We start from the raw sequence: 22,142 nt of genomic DNA on the forward strand, positions 1-22,142 counted from the left end.
AGGAATTGTAGAAACTAGCATAAAAGTATTTGTAGATGAATGTTGAACAGTAATCTCTTATGTTTACAAAGTGAGAGTGAAAAGAGAGTATAGAACTCCTTTTAGAGTATTTCAAAGATGTTTTCAAACATTTGTGAAGATATAAATTCCACTTTGAATGAACAGTGAGATTTATATATTTTCTATTTCATAATATTTTCATTTTAGCTAATTTCTTCACTTTATCCTGGTCTCTTCTGAAAGTGCTTCCTTGACCAACTTATCAGCTGTGCCTTTCTTGACCACTGCAGTGGACTGAATGTTGGCACCACCAAAAGATATATCTACAGCTTAATCCCCCTTAGAAACTGTGAATGTGAACTTATTTGGAAAAAGTACCTTTGCAGATGTAATTAAGATAAAGATTTAAAGATGAGATCATTCTGGATTACTTAGGTGGGTCCAATGGCAAATGTCCTTTTGAGAAATAGAAGAGGAGAATACAGGAGGAAGAGGAGAAGGCCACGGGAAGATGGAGATAAAGATTGGAGTTATGCAAAAACAAGCATGGAACATATGGAGTCACCAGAAACTGGATGAGACAAGGAAAGATTCTCCCCTAGAGCCTTGATAGGGAATACAGCCCTGGGAACACTTTGATGTAGGATTTGTGACCTCCAGAGCTGTAAAAAATACATTTATGTAATTTTAAGCCACCAAGTTTGTGGTAATTTGTTATAGCAAGCCTAGGAACCCCATACAACAATTTCATCTAAAATAAACTTTCTATTTCCTCATCTTCTTTATTTTTCTCCTTAGTGGATATCACTACATACATATACATATACATATACATATACATATACATATACATATACATATATATACATATACATATATATAGAATATATATATATATATATATAACATATATATATATATATGTTATATTTGTTTGTTACATCCTTTATTTCCTCTCACTGGCTCCACGTGAGCAGGGGCTTTATTTTATTCACCTCTGAATCCCTAGTATTTCTACAGTGTCTAATCCATAATAGTTGTTCATAATTTGAATGTAGAACAAAGGAAAGAAAAAGATAGGGAGGTAGGGAAGAAGCAAGGAAGGAAGGAGAAGGCACATGATTAAAAGACTCTTATACAATCTTTGCAAGTCTACATTTGGTGTTCAATAAGAAATAGGAAACAGAACTCTGGACAACAGTCCACCGAACCCTTTGAATCAGAACTGACTGGGAAGCAGGCTGCTTGGACTTGTTCTGTCACAAATATACTGCAGCAAAGAGAAGCATCAGCCAATGATTCTTGGGCACAATCAAGATCAACCCCAGCTGCTCAGTGGATACTGCTATTCGGTTGTTTTCCTTCCTGCTTCCAAGTCACGCAGCAAGGACAGTGTAACAACATCTGCTTTCTCAGTGTCTTTCTATTATCCTTGTCATTCACATAGCTACGGTGACAAAGTCACTACTCAAGAGCAAGTCTCAGGTGGGCTCTTCAAGTTTAATAACAGGACCAGGTATGAAAAATCCATAGCAATGACACCATTTCTCAAACTGAACTCTCTACTCTGTAGGATAAAGAGGTACAAAGAGCCACAGCAGTTCCAGTGATAATGTAGAGTGTCCACATTAGGAAGCACTTCCAACACTCAACCTCCCTGACTCTAAGTTCTATATTCCAGACTGTGTCATAATGTAGTTATAGATTTCAGGCTTTTAATTGACTTCAGAGACCAAAATAATTTCTTCCTTTCTGGGTCTAAAGGGTTTATTTACAAATGAAAGAATTCTGATTGAATAATTGGTAAGCATTTGAAACTCAGAGCTCATAAAACCAAGGATGCATCTTTTAGTTGCTGAGCTCAAAAATTTAATCACTGTAGGTTAAGAGATGTTTATGTTGACCAAACACTATATAAGCTTGGTGATTTTCTTTAATTGGTTTATTATTTATTAGCATTCATTTAAAATACCTTTATAATGTGTTATACTTGGAATTAAGAAAATTCATTTTATTTTATTTTATTTTATTTTATTTTATTTTATTTTTAATTTTTTTTCAACGTTTTTTATTTATTTTTGGGACAGAGAGAGACAGAGCATGAACGGGGGAGGGGCAGAGAGAGAGGGAGACACAGAATCGGAAACAGGCTCCAGGCTCCGAGCCATCAGCCCAGAGCCTGACGCGGGGCTCGAACTCACGGACCGCGAGATCGTGACCTGGCTGAAGTCGGACGCTTAACCGACCGCGCCACCCAGGCGCCCCTCATTTTATTTTTAAAGTTGAATATTATTCCATTGTATATGTTTACCATCTGTAACATGGATGAACCTGAAAGATTTTATGCTAAGTGAAATAAGCCAGGCAGAAAGAAAAAAAAATGCATTATCTCACTTATACAGATTTTCCTCAATTTACAATGGGGTTACATCCCAATAAACCCATCCTAAGTAGAAAATAATGAAAGTCAAAAATGTATTTACTATACCTAACTTACTGAACATCATGGCTCAGCCTAACCTTCCTTAAATGTGCTCAGTAGCTTTACATTAGCCTAGAGTTAGGCAAAATCATCTAACACAAGCCTATTTTATAACAAAGTATTGAATATCTCATGTAATTTGTTGTGCTGAAATACTGTGCTGAAAGTGAAAAACGGAATGGTCATACAGAATGGTTGCAAGTGTGTTGTTGTTGACCCTCATGGTTGTGTGGCTGACTGGGATTTGTAGCTCACTGTCACTGCCCAATATCAGGAGAGAGTATTGTATCGTATATCACTAGCCTGGATAGATAAAAATTCAAAACTCAAAATACAGTTTGTACTGAATGTGTATCACTCTCACACCATGATAAAGTCAAAAAAATGTTAAGCTGAATCATCATAAATTGGGACTGGCTGTTACAGTAGTTCCCTTATTGGTAGGGGATATGTTCCAAGACCTCTAGTGGATGTGCGATACCATGGATAGTACTGAACTCTATATATATGTTTTTTCCTCTATATGCATACCTATGATAAAGTTTAATTTATAAATTAAGCACAGTAAGAGGTTAACAACAATAATAACAAAATGGGATAATTATTAACAATTTATACTGTAGTAAAAGTATATGACTATGGGGTCTCTCTCTCAAAATATCTTTTTGTACTCATTCTTCTTGTGATGATGTGAGATGATAAAATGACTACATGATGAGTTGAAGTGAATGACACAGGCATTGTGACATGCCACTAGGCTACTATTGACCTTCTGACAATAAGTCAGAGGGAGAATCATATGCTTCTGAACTGTGGTTGTTTGGGGGTAACTGAAACTTCGGAAAGTGAAGCTGCAGATAAGGGGGGACTACTATACAGCATCTAAAAAAAGCCGAGTGCATAGAGGTAGAACAGAATGGTGGCAACCAGGAGTGGGAAGTTGGGGAAAATGGAGGCATATTGGTCAAAGGACAGAAATTTGTAGTTATATAGGATGAATAGGTTTAGAGATATAATGTATAGCATGGTAATGAATAATACTGTATTGGATATGGAGATTCGGTAAGAGAGTAGATTTCATGCGCTCTCATTGAAAAAAAGTAACTGAGGAGAAAGATATGTTAATTAGCTTGATAGCATTCATCATTTTACTATAAGTGAAATGTTACACAACTTAAATATATGTAACTTTTATTAAAAGTAAAGTTTAAAAACTCATTTTCAAGATATTTAATAATTTGGTATGTTTTCTAACAGACTTGCACAGGTATAATGGTTCAGATTTCTTTTGCAATCCATTTTTTTTAACTTGGAGAGGAATCATACAGGGAAATTATTTTTTATTGCATGTAAGTTAGTGGATAACATACATAGCAAATGCTTACTGTCTGATTGATATCCTAGGTACCAAAATAAATGTTAATATTTTTCCTCATTCGTATGTGAAAAAGAATAAGATCTCTTGAAACTCTTCAGAACTTGTCAATTGCTAAAAATATGCATGTGCACATGATTTATAAATGAAATTTATGCTAACGGAATATATATCGGGATATATAATTTGTATGTGGCTAAAGTAGACCTTTTCTGCATTCATATTACATATTTGTTCTCCCAAAATAATGTTCTAGGCATAATTCTATATAGATACGTACCCACAAAATATAGCTGCATAATGTTGGCTTGGGAAATTTCAGAGGTTGTGTTGTGTTTCTTTTTTCTTGAACTTTTTATTGATTAACTATACTACAGTTTCATTTCCCCCATTTCACATAATATATGCAAAAGAAGTGCCAAATCATGGCACCTGGAGCTTTATTGATTGCTTATATTCACAATTGGCTCAATCAAAGGGATGTAGAGGGTGAAAAATGACAGAAAGAGTGATAAACAACCAAACAGCCAGAAACCATCATTAGCCCAATCTCTTCCTGTTGTCTAAAGATCTTACTTTAGTTAATGAGGATACAGATTAATGATACACAAACTGCTCATCCTTTGTTATTTTTCCAACTAAGCTCGGAGGGAAAAAGCCAGGCTAATTATAAAAATTGATGGAAATACATAAGTATTTGGCCATTTATTCTAAGTATTAAAAAAAAAACAACAACAACACCTCAGTTGTCAAGCCCAGATGAAATGGGAGTGGGGGCAAAATAGCATGTTTTAAAGCACACTAAGCCACCTTAATTTTAATAAGGACCTGAAACATCTGGGCATCTCTCATCAACCTGATATGTGATATGAGGAACTAAAAACTAGGATCTGCATTGATATTAGACTTACTAATCTCTTATGAGTTCTCTAGGCACCTGAAAGTCAATAGAGCTGCCATACTTTGCATTTTTTGTATGATTATAAGCTTATTTATCTTGGTCAGTTACATTTTTTCCCATCAAAAATATTTTCTTTGCAGGGGTGCCTGGGTGGCTTAGTTGGTTAAACCACTGACTTTGACTCGGTCATGATCTTGTGGTTGGTGAGTTTGAGCCCCACGTCGGGCTCTGTGCTGACAGGTCAGAGCCTGGAGCCTGCTTCAGATTCTGTGTCTCCCTTTCTCTCTGCCCCTCCCCTGCTCACACTCTGTCTCTCTCTCTCAAACATAAATAAACATTAAAAAAAATAAAAAAATTTCTTTGCAGTTATAGCAGTTGCTTCTATGAAATAATATTGAAAGTCTTCTCAAAAAAACCCTTTTCTAAAATTACCTTAACTTCTGAAAAATATTTATGCAAATGAAAAAGCAAAATGCACACATGTATATACATGTACATACAGTCTTTTGCTGAAATTACTTATGTAATGAGAGGGAAAAGTTAAAGGAAGAAACCAAGTTTTCTTCACCCTGCTAATGTCTTTTCATCTCTAGCAAATGAAGTGAAATGAGAACCCAAAACCCTTCTCAACTTGGCTTCAGCTGCCTATGCCCAACCAATGGCGCCCTCTCCATGTATCCCACCCTGCTGGCATGCAACAGATTTATCATTTTTGTCATTGTTTTAAAATTTCCCTGACTGCCAAGGGGCTGATTTCTATAGAAAACATCATGATACCTCATTTTTCTAGTAGGATGCTTTAATCATCAGTATACCCTTAGGAACTTACATAGTGCCTACTAAATACATGTGTGATGAATGAGTGAATGAGTGCACAAATTTGTAACTCCATTTGTAACTTTAATGGTGTCCATTTCAGCTAAAAATTTAAGTCATGTCAAAATGTTTTTTATTGGAGACTATGTCTTGGTTTAAAATAATAGTATCATCACTGTGTGATTCAAGTGACAATAAGTCCAGAGGAAAGCAGTTTGGTACCTGCATCTGCTAACATTAAAACAGAAATCTGTGCCCAGGCATTCAGTCCAGTCCCTGGGAAAGGCTCACAAAAGAAAGTGATTAATGCCAGCATGTAATAATACTCCACAAACTGCGAGTGGGGTTTATCCTGAGCTGTGTTCCAGTACCCACCAAAATAATTAGCATGTACCTTCTACTTGTCATCTTTATGGTAAAGCAATTTAGAGGACATCTTCTGTATTTATGAGTTCCTGAGGAGAGGGGAGCCTAAATGAGGGCCAGAGCAAAAGATTCACAATGACTGTAAGACAGATCCTGCTACTGGATATTTGGTCAGATAGATACACAAAAGGAGAGGTCAGTTCAAGTGCCAATTGACTCACTTTGTTCAAAAGGTGCAATATTTATCCATGTTCCAAACTCACCCCAAATATTCTGGAAATCCTGAAGCTGTTGACAGACCTCAAATGCTAACAGTGATGTGTTAATGCAGATAACTGACAACTGCTTAATTTGTTTGGGAAGGAGGAGCTGTAGGCTGTAGTCCAACTGAGAAGTTATGGCCAATGGCAGAAATCAGATCTTTCATAAAGAGAAAGGCTTCCCTCTATATCAAAGATTCCTTCTTTCTATCTGGGAAAGACATTATAGACATTTCTCTTTGACAGCCAGTAAGACAATGGATAGGAAATAACTGAGCAGTATCAAGATGATCCTGGATTGATCATCAGCATTATTAAAGCAAGACTTAATTTAAACACATTGTTGACATTGTGGATTACCCACATGTCAGCACTCTCATCTATTTTATGCTAAAAGAATCTTGCTTTGGATAAAGTAGCTATCTCCCTCTCATGGAACTGGGTGCTGCAATGGAAGTTCAACTCATCTTTAGTTTTTGGATTGAACTTTAATAGTCTAAAGCTGTAGTTCTCAACTAGGGACAGTTTTGTCCTTCAGGGATATTTGGCAAGTCTAGAGATGTGTTGTCACATTGGGGACATAAGTATGACATTCATTTGGTGGCATCCAGGGATACTGTTAATCCTTCTATCGTGTGTAAGGCGGTTCCCTATAAAAAAGAATTATCTAGTCCCAAATGTCAATAGTGTCATGGTTGAGAAATCCTAGTCTACAGGTCGTCTACAGGTGTTGATTTAGGAATGGGTGTATGACTGAATTCTGGCCAATGACTTAGGAGAAGTTGAGTGTAATCTTTAGGGACAGTTCTTCCTCACTCGTAAGCAAGAACCACAAGAAGCAGAACAGCAGAGTGGTGAGAGACACCAAAAACCTGAGTCCTTAAAGATGTGCTTCAGTCCATAAAACACCTAGTTCTAAAATCTGCCTCCTGTCTCAACATGTGTTTATGTGAGCTAAGGACACTCTGTTTTATGTTTATGTTTATGTTACTTGCATTTACAAACATGCTATCTGGGGCATATATGTTCTGTGTGAATGTTTGGTAAGATACATGTTGGCTCTGGGGATCTGAGTGTAATGCTAAAAAGGCAAGAGATAGGCATTCAGTCCAGAATCTTGATGAAGATCATGCTCCTTGGAATTAGGCAATGTGGTAAGGGAAGCTAGAAGATAGGGGATAGGAGCTGAGAAGAATAGGTACCAGTTAGTCATTCTGTCAATAAGGCTTGTTTAGATCAACCCTATTTTACTGGAGGTGCAGGGGCAAAGGGGCAAGAAGGGGCATCAACACAAGCTCAAGATGGAGTATATCTTGTTATTTCTTTAAGAGAGAGACTTTCTGTTTCTAGACTCTCAGTTCACTTATGTTTTTATTGTAAATTCCTAAAGAATCCTTGGAATTAGCAGCATGAACACCACAGCAGCCATAAACTATGACTAGCCTAGAGCCTTTTGCCAAGAGTTCTTTCTTGTTCATGTCTTCAGAAGCTGGGGTCTGCTTCCCCTGGCTTGTTCTGTTCCAGCTTATTTGCAAAACAAGGAATTGTTTCCTGTGGTCTCATTGATTTCCAAGATTGCTGAATTAGAATTGTGGGCTTCTATATCATTGCCCTAACTGCTTTGATCAATCATAGTTCAGCAAATTGTAGCAGTATTAGACATACTACTAGATATTTCTTAAAAGTGTAGGATTACTTTAGTTAAAATCACCTTTGTAGTAAACAGGCTTATCTAATAGTGCCAGATATTTCTTAAAAGTGTGGGATTACTTTAGTTAAAATCACTTTTGTAGTAAACAGGCTTATCTAATAGTAGTTTACTTTCTTATTTCCTATGGTTAGACAATTTTAAGCAGAATTGTGGTAAAAACCCTTCTTTAGGTAGTTTTCACAGTCCTGGAGAACAGTACTGGTGTTCATCTGATACATGCCAGGTCTTTCTCATAGGACAATACAAAACAAAGTACAGATAAATATATGACCATATTTATCAATGATATTCATTGTTAATAGTTATAAGAAACACTGAATTCTGTAGTGAGGACAGCACTACCCTGGGGGATGATTACCACGGGTCCTGGTCCAAGTTTTGCACTAACTGGCAAATCAATCTGAAGGCCAGGGGTGGAGATGGACAGGTAAGTTCTTGGGCCCTAAGTTATGTAAACTTTAGGGTTTGGAGTAGATAATTTCAAAGGCCATATTAGTGGTGCTGTGATGTCTTCATTAAATTAATAGCCACACAAGTTGTGTGTGTATGAGTGTGTAATATGTACATAATATTCCTGACTTTTGAAACAGCAGCTTTATGGAAGTGTACCACTCAGAGGGAGGAACTATAGAATTTAATTCTGAAATATAAAATTTTGGAGGGAAAATCCTTTCCCCATAATTTAATGTTCCCCTTTTGAATAACCAAACTCAATTTGTATATTTCCTGCCCTTACCGTGTCTGGGTATTCTTTCTACTCCAGGGAAAGGAGGTGGTTTCCTTGGCATATTTGATACTAATAAATGGAGATACTTGGGTCAGCTTTTGCCTCCTTCCTTTTGGGATCACACTGCCTACTGAAGACCATTTTCTAATTTACTTTTCCATCAGTGGGCTCTTCTTCTCATATGCAGTGTCCCACTTGAGCCATACAGGATTGGGTTTGCCTGTGATTGGGTCAGCAATTTTGCCTAATTGGGGAATTTGTTTAGAAGATGTGCAGTTGAACCTCACACTGAGCCATTTCTTAAAACCTAACCTTTGTCAGTAATAAATGAGTAACTTCTCAGACAGAAGGGGCAAAAGGAAGCAAGCTATGCTCCCATGCTTTTCTCTCTGCTTTTCGTAATGGAACTGGTGGCACCTCCCAAAATGAAAAGGGATAGAGTCTAAGTATGCAGTCCTCATATCAGTAAAAAATACTTAGAATGTAAACTGATAGTTTATTTTAAAGCCTGATTGTTGTAAAAGTTGTGGTTATAGCACTGCTATTATGAAAAATCTTATCCTTTTAATCATCTGTAGCAATGGAAAAGTGAGCACATAAAAATATAATTCATCACAATTTAAATGTTCCAAAGAACTTTAAGTTAGTATCAGAAGAAGATATTTCATGCTGACAATTGGGCCTAGGTTGAAATAGAGTCCCTAAGTGAGATGTCATTAGAATCAGCTAGGAGCAAAAAGAGAAATGGAATAGGTACTCTGTATCATAAGTCAGTTTCTCATTCTGTTGTAGAGAGTGGTCATTAAGATTTATATATATATGTATATATACACATATATATATATACACACATATATATACACACATATATATACACACATATATACATGTGTATATATATATGTGTGTATATATGTGTGTATATATACATACATACATATATATGTATATGTATATATGTATGTATATATGTATATATACATATATGTGTATATGTGTATTTATATATATATATACACATATATATACACATATATATACACACACACACATATATATACACATATATACATATGTACATATATACATATATACATGTGTATATATATGTGTGTATATATATGTGTGTATATATATATATGTGTATATATATGTGTATATATATATATGTGTATATATATATATAAATACACATATACATATACATATATATGTATATATATTCTAGCTCAGAGATACTAATAGTGTCAGTGATTATTTATCCTACATCTATTGCTTACTGTTGTTACTTGTTAACAAACTCTTATCGTTCCCTTGGTTGGTCTAAGCTAATCATGGTGAATACAGTCCCTGTTCCAGGAATGTTTTCCTCAATCTTTTCCAGTTAGTGTGGAATGCCTATACGACCAAGTTCTGATCAATGAGAAAAAAATGAGAGACTTCTCTCTAAATACTCCCTTTCTTCCTGCTTGGGATACTGTGTGAGAACATACTGCCTGAAACTGCAACATCCGTATTGGACCATGAAGGGGTAAGCACAGGTACAAACACCCTGAGGACAGTAGTAAAGAAAGGTGTAAATTAGGAGTCTGTGTTTTTGATGATATTATGGAATCGCCTATTTTGAGACTTCTTATAAAGTAAACAAGAGAGACTATTTTCCATAGTTTTGTTTCTTGGACCTGATTGTATCCTACTTAATATAGAAAGGTCCAGAGGTAACATCAGAGACACTCACTAAAACCCTTCACAATGAATGGGAGCAACAGCAGAGATTTAAGAAGTCTTCTGGTGGATATAGAGTTGAGTCTGCTAATTGCAGACTACAGGAAGAGAGACCAGGGGCATTTCCTCCACAAAATAGTAGAGCAAGAAGGACTGGATTTCAGCAAAGAGAAGAGAAGCCCTCACACCTATGAAGAGAAGCAGGGGGAATGTACCAAGAGGTTCAAAGTATATGTATTAAGAAAACAATTTAAAGATACTAATCCTCCACAAATTAAACTTTAGTGAAGAAATTAAAGTTCCGTATTACATTTTCTTAAATCTTACTCTCTATTTGGAAAGTCCATTTGGAAGAGTAAACAAGTTATCCAGAATAAGCAAAATTTGTTAAAAAGAATAATTTGGCTTTGCTCCATAAGACAATAAAATGATTTATAAATTAATAATGATGTAAACGTTAGTGTTGACATAGAAGTAGACAGACATTGGGGCGCCTGGGTGGCGCAGTCGGTTAAGCGTCCGACTTCAGCCAGGTCACGATCTCGCGGTCCGTGAGTTCGAGCCCCGCGTCAGGCTCTGGACTGATGGCTCGGAGCCTGGAGCCTGTTTCCGATTCTGTGTCTCCCTCTCTCTCTGCCCCTCCCCCGTTCATGCTCTGTCTCTCTCTGTCCCAAAAATAAATAAAAAACGTTGAAAAAAAAATTTAAAAAAAAAATAAAAAAAGTAGACAGACATATAAAAGAGAATAAAAAGTATAAAAATGGAGCCAAAGAGGCCTCAACAATCTATAACTTAGTTAATAGTATTGTGCCAATGTTAATTTGTTAATTTTGTCAAATATACTAATCGTTCTATATGATGTTCAACACTAAGGAAAACTGGACAAAGGATATGATGAGAAATTTTCGCACCACCTTTGCATTTTTGTTCTATAAATATAAAATTATTACAAAAATTTCTTTTAAAACCTTGTATGATAAAATTATACTTCAAGTCAGTTAAATCCCTAACTAATAACTTACTACAGACAAATGAGATATTTATTGATGAAAAATGAAACCACAGAGCTTCCAGGAGTAAGTATGGACTAATGCCATAAAGAGAACTATAAGTATTTTTATATAAACCTCAAAATATATACAATCTTTTTAGAAAACACTATGATGAAAAAGATAAAATATAAACTGAGAAACATGTTTTTATTATATATGAGAATAATTAATGGTAATCATCATATACAAATAATTCTCCCAAATTAATAAGGAAAAGATGAGCTTCACATAAAGAAAGAAGACTAAATATAGACAATGAATGCTCTAGGTGGAAAATGTAACTAGCTAATTTTATATCCAAAAGTATAAACAATTCCTAATATATCAGGGAAGTGCAAATATAATAGTTAAGAACAACTTTTAACTGTAGTATTAATGAGATTAAAAAGTATCCTCTTTTTGGCTGATCATGAATGGCAGCTGATACTCTTCTTGCCTGTGACCCCTCTCCCTTTCTGTTTTACCCTATGGTTTCCATCTGAAATGTTTACCCTCAAAAACAGACCCAGACTCCTCTCTGGATCCCCAAGACCAGATCAAAACAAATTCTCTGAGAGCAGGGCAATGCTCAACTGTTGCCACACAAAATATGAAGCCAGTGGAAGAAATCTCTTCATCCCTTAAATCAGGGAAAGCACTTAGTTGTGGTTCTCCCATTTATTGGTTGTCAAGACTTTCTATTCAGATATTTTGTTGCATACTGAAAATATTTCAAATTGATTCAGAGAGCTTGAAAAAAATCCTAGTTAACTATGTAAATTTCATTCTTTTATAACCCATCTTGTACCCTAATACCTCTTTTTGAGTTTTACATACAGTAAGAGGGAACTAACTTGGACATTCACAGAGGTGTCTGGTACAATGAAATGAATATAGCAAACATGACCCAGTACAAATAACTGATTAAATGTTCTCATTTTTAGAAAAGCAGAGCTAAAACCACACTCCCTCATTTAGCTGGCATTCAACTTAAAATGAACTATAAAATAAGCTATGTTCCTTTCCATGAAAGCCTATAGATCAAAGGAGAAATTTAATATGTAAGGAAATGTGGGGGAAGAACTGGGAAAAGAGGGAGATGTCATTGCAACAATTATGCAAATGTATTTCTGTAAAATAATACTGTTAAGGTCATTTTGTTGAGACCCTGAATATTGTTAATTCTAAATACATATTACATTTTAATCAAACTACCTACTTCCCACTCTTTCCTGAGAAATTTACATTCTGACTACATTTGGAGGGCAGTTAGGATCCAGCTAAGCTCTCAAATATAATAAGTATCAGGAAATTGTCCTGAATTATTCATGTTAATTATGCTGAACTAAACATTGTGGATAGGAAAATGTATTTCCCACTGAAATATGTTTGCCTTAGAGAGATTTCTAAATTGATCATAGTCTCCTTTTCTTATGATTAGACCTAAGGTCCCCTGCAGTGGTCAGAAACTACTGTAATGAATTTAATTCTAACCACCATCATGCTTTTTCAGCACAATTGGCATCATCTGAATCAATTCTGCATGTTTCCTTCAATTTCATAAATAATCATAACTACGTCCTAGTCCAAACCAATTATCAATCATTGTAACACACATCTACTCAGATTATGTAGGGGGAAAAAAGTGTTCTTTGCTCACATTCTATTTTTATACCTACTTTCTATCTAATATAATAAACCTCATAGCACATAAACCACATATTATTCGTTCATTTTTATTTGCTCATTCACAAATTATTTATTCAATTGAAGAAGCAATCATTGAACAAACAACTATGTGTTAAGTACTGTGTTGGACATTTCCCCCTTGCTTCTGATGACATTTTGTGGTTTGCTTTTTATTGTTTGTCTAAAGGATTCCAGGGACTGGGAATTGTGCTAGCCATCATCCTTATTGAATGACATGCTATCATTATTTATCAATTTTTCTCATTCATCCTGAACATGCAGTCCTATTTCTAACCTCACCATTTTTCTTATACAGACCCATTTTCTTCATCTATGCACATATTTTTAATCCATGGAAATTCTGTATTTAGTATTATTTTAAGTGTACATACACTTTAGTGTAGTGTTGGTGTTGTGCTGTATGTCTCATTCTGTTTCCTGTTTTTCACTCTACATATTGTTTAATGTGGATTTATTTAGTTGCTGTGACACTCAAGGACAGGTGTTTCCCACTTTTATTAAGGTCTGATTAACTATAAAGATCCTCACATATTTAATGTTTCCATGTTCATTGCAGCATAATTTACAATAGCAAAGACATGGAAACAACCTAAGTGTCCACTAACGAATGAATGAAGCACATGTGGTTGTGTGTGTGTGTGTGTGTGTGTGTGTGTGTGTGTGTATAGTTGGAGGATGTTATGCTAAGTGAAATAAGCCAGACACAGAAGAACAAGTACTATATTATCCCACTTATATCATAAATCTAAACTAGTCAAAATGCACATTCTGTTTCTCAGATGATGGACACCAGGGTTAACTTCAACTCTATTTAGAATGGGTCCGAGACAAATACCTGGTAAATACCTCTGTGTGTCAACGTTAAAGTCTCTTTGGTCTAAACTGATAGGACAAAATTGAAAACACTGTGTTTTGTTATTTAGGAAGAAAGATTGTTTTACAAATTAGCCATACTCATTAACAATCCTACCAGCATTTTAAGAGTATTTCTGTTTCTCTACCACTGCCCCAGAAGTTAACTGTCATATTTTCCCCCAATATAAAATTGAAGTGGTATCTCAGTGTTAGTTTGTATTTCTCCAATAACCAAAAAAGTAAAATATCTCTTTAATTGACTTTAGACCTTCTGGTATTTCCTTTATGACTAATTATTCACTCATATTATTTGCAGTTTTAATTTAGATCTTTTATATTTTTATTGCTTGTTTCCCCAAGATTATTGGTGATTTATAGGCAATGCAAGTATGTATTCCAATCTGTCATGCGGCTTGTTTTATCCCTTCATAGAATTAGGGACTTGGCGGGGGGGGAATGTCTGGGCAGTGTGAAATTTGAGAGTGGACATGGGATCTATTTCTTAAAACAGAGTTTGAACCAGTCCTCCTGTTTTTAATCCCATTTTATTACTTCTGTTCTAATTTTAAAAATATGTCTATTTATTATTTTTGAGAGAGAGAGAGCATGGGTGGGATAGGGGTAGAGAGAGAGGGAGACAGAGGATCTGAAGTAGGCTCTGTGCTGATAGAGAGCCTGATGCAGGACTTGAACTCATGAACCATGAGATCATGACCTGAGCTGAAATCAGACTGAGCCACCCAGGTACCCCTATCACCACTTTCAAAGGTAACTGGTCTTTCCAAATTATCACACTTAATCTCATTATAGATATAGATTGTATTACAGAGTTCTCTACTTCAAATGTGGGATTCAGTTTTCACAGGTTTGCATTGCCACTATGCATCTGTTTTCCAGCTTCTGACATTTTATTGTTGGATTGTCGTTAGTCACCTTTTTTAGTCTCTGAGAATATATAACTTTTAAAACTCACTTGTCATTTAGTGAGTGTCAGAAAGAAGATACTTCAGTCTTCCATCTTTAACTAGAATTTCGATTCCCTTTCAGCTATTTTTTAAAAATTTGTCTCCTAAACTCTCTTTCTAGTTTATTATCCGTCAATAGGTTTACTCTCATCTTTATATTCTGCAGAAACAAGCTCTGTAGCAAAATCTCTCCTTTAAAAATGTACAGAATTATGTATTAATTTTTGCTCCATCAAATTCTGACTTTTCACTATGCAGTTGAGACTTTTCTAAGAATGATGATGGATAAAAATCATATAATTAAGAAAATTCGTTTAGATAACTCTATCATAATAAATAAAATATATATTAGTAACTATCTTACAAAGTAGAATACTGAACAACGCTTGAGAGATTTGTAAGTTACTCATTCTCCTCTCTTCCTTTCACCTAAAGCTACTGGGGGGAATATGTGCAAAGAAAATAGATTATTTTCATGATCTCAAGACCTTTCAGTTTGTCAGATATGTAGTAGACTTAAGAAATAATTTTATTAAATATGTTGGCATAAAATATACACAGAAATAAAAATATCTAAAAGTTATATACAATTCTTTAAAGAATGTCCAACTCATTCTGCTTTTTTTTCTGATTGAATCGGAATTTTGACAATACTAGTGTATTTAATAAGACTTCTGATTTTTTTGCTGGGATTTCTAAAACTCAAAAAAAAAAATATCGTCTCCCAAACACAATTTCAGCATTCACAAAATAGAAGAAATGTGTCCTGCTGCTAAAGGTTCACTGATGCACCTTCTCTAAGTTAACTCATCCCTAGGACTTCAATCCAATTAAGTGTTGCCCTAAATAATTTAATCATTAGAAGCCAATGCTTCTTTAAGACATTGCCAGAGAGATAGTAAAGGAACAAGCCTGGCAGAGTAACACGCATCCAGTTCCAAAAGCCCAACTGTGCCCTCCTTACCAATCCATCAACATTTGATCAAATCAGAACAATACTTCAGCATAGAAAATATCAGCTAATTCACATCCCATTTTGCCCTACAGAATCCCAACAGCTCACTAGAACCCCATTATGACCATATCCTTGAGATTGTCTGACATAAAAGCAAATTACTACCACTGTAGGAAAGAACCTGAACATAACTACTGCCAGATTTATAGTTCTGCTGCAAACCCTGTCATTTTGATCTAGTTGAATTTTGTCACTAAAACAGATTGATATCTTGAGAGATCTTAACCCAATGAACACAAGGAATGCCAATTAAAATGTCAAATCCTTATTTCTAATCTTACAAGGTAGAGTTTCAATGTGTGATCTGATATATTTTTTGGATAAAGCAACTTCCGTGTATTTCCACCTCCCCAGATGAAATCATTTTCTTTGATATTGTGGGAATCCAGTCTTCTAAAAGAGACATAAGAGCTCAGCAGCATTATTTATAGAGAAGTATTTAATGATGTCTTTGAGAAACTGGTCCCTCAGTGAAAGAAAATTAAGAAACAGTTTTATATAAAAAAAGAAAAGCCCAGTATTTGAGTTCAGAATAAGGTCAGAAGGGACAGGAGTATTTCTGAGATATTTAAATATGGAGGATGCCATTTCCTTTATGTAAATATAAGCAAGAGTTTCTCTCCACTGACCCTTACCTGGCCAGTCTCTCATCTTTGTTTCCAAGAAAAGAAATGGTTAATTCGATAGTCCTCTAAGCAGGTAAGCCAGACAGTGAGGTTTAGTTCTTTCTCAAACAGTGGATTCATTCATTATAAATTTTTTAGAAAGAAAAATCCTGAATGGAATACTTAAATATGAGAAGTCCCTGTGATGATAAGATTTCAAGTAGGATTATCAGGTCGGTGGAGGTAAAACACTGCCATGGAAATCCAGGCTTCAGAGTTCATTCAGTCAGGGTCGATGGAATTCCTAGGGAGCCTGCAAATCACACTGTGAGGAGTGCTGCTTACTTCTCTTAAACATAGGACCATTTCTGATGACCAATACCATTGGTCACAGTCACTCACTGTAATGTCTACTTGAGGACTCATTCTTGCTGCACCATCACTAAAGGGCAGTAGAGGTGAACAAAAGTTGACTCACTAGATGGAGGTATGGGTTTCTGAACAGATCTTGATTACTAGAGAACTTCAGACCAGATGCGGTCAGGTTCATTGGTTAATATGTATCATTATTATCCACATGGAAAATAGTGACATCATACTAAATTGGTGAGCCAGAGGACTGGAATAATATTCTCACAGGGACAGTCTGAGGCCTGGGGCAGGTGATTTGAAGTAGGAGAATAATGTGTTGCCATGCAGCCAGATTTAACTATTTGTCATCACAGAGGGGAAGAGCTTCTACAAGAGCATGCCAAACCCCCTCAAGCACCAGCTCCTTTCTCTTATGTTGAAGCTGAAAGATTATACAAAATGATAGTTGTCCTAGTATGTTATTAATGAATCAGTCCACTTATTCAGTGGCCTAAACAAACATGTTTTAAACAACCACAATTCATCAAGCACTCAGTTGGGTATTAGGTATACAAAGAAGACTAAAATAAATTTCCAACCCTGAAATAACACCATTTTTCTCAGAATATTGATACGTTATACAAAAATACTTTCTCTTGTAATGTATGAAAAATTAAAACATATCAACATTAATAGAAAATTTGGGTTTATTAAGTATAAAATTTAGAGAGAAATTCCCATATGAATAATATAAAATCAAATATTAGAAAAGATGTTTAATGCATCTAGTGGGGCTAGCTGGATTATAAATTAATATAGCATGGGACACATGAAGTCAACGCTACATGCAAATCTGGTGCGTTGTTGAGCTTGTGTCTTTCCTTTATTTTTAATGGGGTCAAGGTTTATGGAATCAACTTTAGCTTATGAAAATATGTTGTGAGAATAGTAATAATAACAACAAATTTAAATACATTCTATTATTTTGCACCCATTTTATTTTAGTAGTTCCTATCCTATCATATTCTATTTCATTTGGTTAAATTTTGGCCATGGCACACTGAGTCGATTTAATGACCCAATAACGTGTCACAACATGCACTGCTCTAGAACTTATTATCTGCATCTTCAATTTAACAAAGCATTTAATACAGCATTTTCCTGTCACAAGGTCACTTTTATAATTCCATAAATCTTTAGAAAGTGTGATTTATTTTACAGGAAAGGTACAAGATTAGAAAAGATCAGAAGCCGAAGGATGCTAGAATCCTTATTGAAGAGCTTCTTCTCTTATAATGCCAGCCATAAACTAAAATTACCTAAGGGTCATGAGGAGAGGTTATCCTGGAGAGAATGGTGATAACTAGAAGTCAGCACTGGGCTTTATTAACTAGTAAGCACAAACATACTATTGAAAATAATGTCATGTTATTATGAAGTTTTATGTAATAATAACTCAGTTCTGAGCAGATTTTCTACATTTTTATTATATAATATGTTTATCACTGAACACCTGTGTACCTAAACTGTCCCAGAGCTATGTCCTCAGGTGACCAATTGGGACCTGACTTATCTACCCCTACTAGGCTACACTAGACCTTCCTATCACTCCAATCTATTACAAAAACATTACAATATTTACTGAATTGGTTTAATTTATTGTTTTTTTAAAAATTATTTTAGGTTTATTTATTTATTTTGTGAGAGAGAGAGCACAAGCAGGAGAGGGGTAGAGAGACAATCCCAAGCAGGCTCTACTCTGTCAGTGCAGAGCCCAACATGGGGCTCGAACTCATGAACCATGAAATCATCACTTGAGCTGAAATCAAGAATCAAGATGCTTAAGTGACTGAACCACCCAGGCACCCTTGACTTAATGTTTCTGAACGTTTCATGTCCTCATCTATGCTATCTTAACTGCATGTTAATTTATTTAAGGATAAGAAATGTATCTGTAAGTCCTTTTCCTACTATACTTGTATTCACATAGATTCTCAAAAAGTATTCAGTGGGTCATTGAACAACATCTGAATCATGTACTGTCACCAAAATGATAACCAATCCAAGTAATATTAGGCAATTGCTAACATGAGTTTATCCTATTCTTATTTTCCAGAACCATATAATCAGTAACTGACTTGATATGTTTTTCTAGATCTCTCAGAATTTCCCAAATTATTTGCAAAATAGCACTTATTATCTTCCTCTCTGGCTCTAGTTCTGTTCCTAATCTCAGAAAAGGAATCTGTCATTCATTCATCTAGTTGTGCAAATCAACAAGCTGGGGATTATCCTTGTCACTTCCCTTGTTTCTCACCTCTCTTACCTAATTCACCATTATGTTCTCTGTCTTAACCTCTGAAATCTCTCTCAGAGTCATGCTCTTCTCTCCATATTCGCCAGTACCACTATAGTCCAAGCTAGTGCTGTTTCTTGCCTGCATTGCTTCTTTGAACATCCATTTTGTCCACTTGCCTCTACTCCAGCTCTCCTCTTATCTGTCCCTCATTTAGCCAGTGCTATGATAAAAACACACCTGACCATGATTGTCCCATCCTTAAAACCCTTTCCATTGTTCATGGGATGAAAGTAACACATTCTTAACATGTCCTGTGTGGTTTTTAAACATGTCCACGAATTCTTTGACTGTCTTCCCATCAAGAGCTGGAGTCTGTATTCCCTCTCCTTGAATCTGGGTGAGCTTGTGATTGCTTCACCTCCTGGAGTACAAGTGACACTATGTAATTTTCAAGACTATAATCTCAGGCAGCCTTCTTGTTGGTGGAACAATTGCTTCCAGAGTACTAGGGTGACAAGTCAGAAATTGGACAGCTCTAAGACTACCATACTAGATGGCCCACATTTAGACACTATTTGACAGCTCTAGCTCAGTCATTCTTCAGTAATTCAATTTCAGATGCTAGATATGGGAATGAAGAGACTGTCTTTGAGGTGAGTCCTCCAGGCCTAGCCATTTCAGTCTTCATCCATTCAGGTCATTCCGGGTATAATACAGCAGAGGAGGGCCATTGTTATTGTGCCTTTTCTGAATTACTCATATACAATATCTTTGAGCATTATAAAATGGTTATTGACTTATGCCACTAAATTATAGGGTGGTTGTTATATTGTAGTAGGTAACCGAAACATCCTGAAAGTTCTTGTAAGACATGCTCTTGCCTAGCTATCCTACCTCATCCAACATCATGTTCCTCTTCATTCTCTCCTCTCTAGACATAAAGGTAGTCTTTCTGACTCCTTAACTTGGAATACTCCTTTGCAACACAGAGCCATTGATCATGCAGCCTCCTCTTTTTCCTCTTTGTATTCATGTCTCTAAATCTTCAGAACACCCAAATTTCAAGTGAAAAAAACACTTCCTTATAAAAACTTCCCCTTACTTCTCTCACTAAGTCACTTCCAAAACTTATAGTCTGTAACAGGTCATGAACCTCCCTTTAGCTCTTGTCAAAATTATAATTTTATATCTGTATGTATGATTTCTGGATTAATATGTATCTCCCTATTCAACATTTACCTTCAAGAAGGAAGAGGTTATGACTACTTGTGCTAAACATTGGATACTTATTGTCTAAAATCCCTTATAACTATTATGGAGCCAGACACATGTTAGGTGCTCAGTAAAGATTTCTTTCCTGGCATGTGAAGTGTTAAGCAATTTTCAGAGGAAGGTATATGTTTGCCAGTTTTTGGAGAAGAATTTGGAAAGGAAAAGAGAATGTACATGTGTGAGTTTTTGCTTCTATTTATCACATTTACTCTGCCAGTCTCTTTGGAAAGCAAACATACTAAGTTTGAAGAAAAAAGGGACACTAGCGCTTACCCTTTTCCAATTCTAACCACTTCCACATTTGAAGACAATGAACAGTTTTGGATGTTCAGGGAATCAAAAAATGAAAATTATGTTCATTGGATCCTTACTTGCTGTCATCTCAAGTAATCCTTTCATCAGTCCCCAGAGGGATTATCTTTGTCTTACAGATGAGTAAACAGACTCAGAAAAGTAGATAGCCTGCCCATTGAAGGCTGACCAAGTGACAGAGCTAAAATGCATTCAGTCATTTTCTTTTTGCTATACTATAATGGTTCCAAATCAAGAGGCAAGCGAGGAGAGGAAAAGTGTTTTAATGCAATCAGGAGAAACAAGTACAGGACTTCTGCCCCAGAACTAGTGTGCCATTCTCTTCTCCCATAGCTCTATAACAAAGTCAGGAAAGAACTAGGGAGAAAATGAAGTGAATAGTGGTATTCAAAATAAGCAAAACCCTGAAATCTGATATTTTTACAACAAATACTTCCTCAAGTGAATCTAATGACATCCCCAATCTATGAACACAAATGTAGCAGAGAAAAAATGCCCGTAAGTTTGAGTGCTGTATAATGAAAAATACATGTATATCAGATAAGAAATTTTTTACAAATTTAATTAGAAGTTAATTGTAACTGAAATATCATTGAAAAGAGTCAAAGCAAAAACCAATCTGATAAATAAAGAGTCTGGAGGTAGTAAAGAACAACAACAACAAAAATAGTCCTGGTAATACTGTATAAGTGAAGCTAAGTTTTGGAGGGTTATTTGATTTTATTAATGTATTTTAACTGCTAAGAGTGCCATATAACTAGAGAGTGAGGAAGAAAAGATCTGTCTTGGGTCACTAAGACTATGCTAGATGAAAGTCTGACAAATTCCCTGCTTTTGCCTGGAGACTGAAAACTGGCTAAGAGATGTGCCTATATCTAGCTGTTTTCTGGCTGTAATTTTGAAAAGAGGATTAAAATAACACCAAATGCACAAGAGAGAGAAGCCAAGGGCAAGTCACACAATTTCTTTTGGCCACTATAGGGTCTGGATAGATTTCTCTCTCATTTTCTCTTTCTCTCTGCTGGAAGATGAGTAGACAGGAAAAGTCAGCATGCAGAAAGACTGCATTATAAGGGAAAGGAAAATCATTCTGGAGATTAAGAGAAGCAGTAGCTCTAAATATGATTACAGAGTATTTTACAGAACACTTTAATATTGTCAACAGAATGCAAGAACATGCAAGAACATGGCCTCAGTGATAGAGGAACAAAAAGTAAATAAAAAGTAAAGAAGTAGGATTAAAGCAAAAATAGGGAAAAAAAAGAAAACGGCATTTTCAGATATTAATTAACCATGTGTATTCCTTTTATGTTGGAATTATCAAACCAAAGTACCTTTCCATTTCCTTCTATAGAAGTATTTTA

At 35.5% G+C, this 22,142-nt stretch overlaps 1 protein-coding gene across 4 annotated transcripts in view; it reads left to right on the forward strand.

Annotated features, from left to right (window-relative positions):
• Nucleotides 1-1,713: 1,713 nt before the first annotated feature.
• LOC125937160 (lithostathine-like) overlaps nucleotides 1,714-22,142 on the forward strand; it is a 224,448-nt gene continuing 204,019 nt past the window's right edge. For 2 of the 4 annotated variants that reach the window (XM_049651807.1, XM_049651809.1), the window contains exons 1-2: nucleotides 1,714-1,803; nucleotides 10,023-10,169. The gene's annotated coding sequence lies outside the window, so the exon portion shown is untranslated. The remainder of the gene's footprint in view (nucleotides 1,804-10,022; nucleotides 10,170-22,142) is intronic. The other 2 variants (XM_049651808.1, XM_049651810.1) reach the window with 2 other exon arrangements.

Source organism: Panthera uncia, assembly GCF_023721935.1.
Source record: "Panthera uncia isolate 11264 chromosome A3 unlocalized genomic scaffold, Puncia_PCG_1.0 HiC_scaffold_11, whole genome shotgun sequence".
Taxonomy (NCBI): Eukaryota; Metazoa; Chordata; class Mammalia; order Carnivora; family Felidae; genus Panthera; species Panthera uncia.